The sequence below is a fragment of the Geospiza fortis genome, unplaced genomic scaffold, assembly GCF_000277835.1.
Source record: "Geospiza fortis unplaced genomic scaffold, GeoFor_1.0 scaffold6704, whole genome shotgun sequence".
Taxonomy (NCBI): domain Eukaryota; kingdom Metazoa; phylum Chordata; class Aves; order Passeriformes; family Thraupidae; genus Geospiza; species Geospiza fortis.
The window spans coordinates 62-533 of NW_005057261.1; positions in this window are offsets into that span (position 1 = coordinate 62).

Here is a 472-nt window from a genome sequence, read left to right on the forward strand (position 1 = left end):
TGATTGGTGTCGCGGCTCTATTGCGGTACCAGCAAGGCCCGCATCCCAGTAGAAACTGGGCAACACCAGTCCCACCAATGTCCCCATTCCGGCGCCACCAGCGCAGCCCGGGTAAAGCGGAGGGGGCGGAGCGAATGCAAATCCCAGAGCGCAATTCACCAATCACCTTGCGAGCATAAAGCGACGGGAAGACACGTCAGAGTGGGCGGTGATGCAGGTGGAGTTATGCAAATTAGCCGCGGATACGCCGTCAAAGGCATCATGGGAGCGAAAATTTGGGGAGATTTTCGCCATTTTCGGGATCCGTGCGTACAAAACGCGGGAGGAAAGCGCAGAGCGAGATGAGGAAAAGCTCCCGGAAGGGTTTCGGAGCGGTCGCAGCGCGGCGCGGGGGCGGCCGTGAGGTGCGGGCGGGCCGGGCGGGGCCGGGCGCGGCGCTGGGTGGGGGTGCCGGGATCGCTTCTCGGCCCTT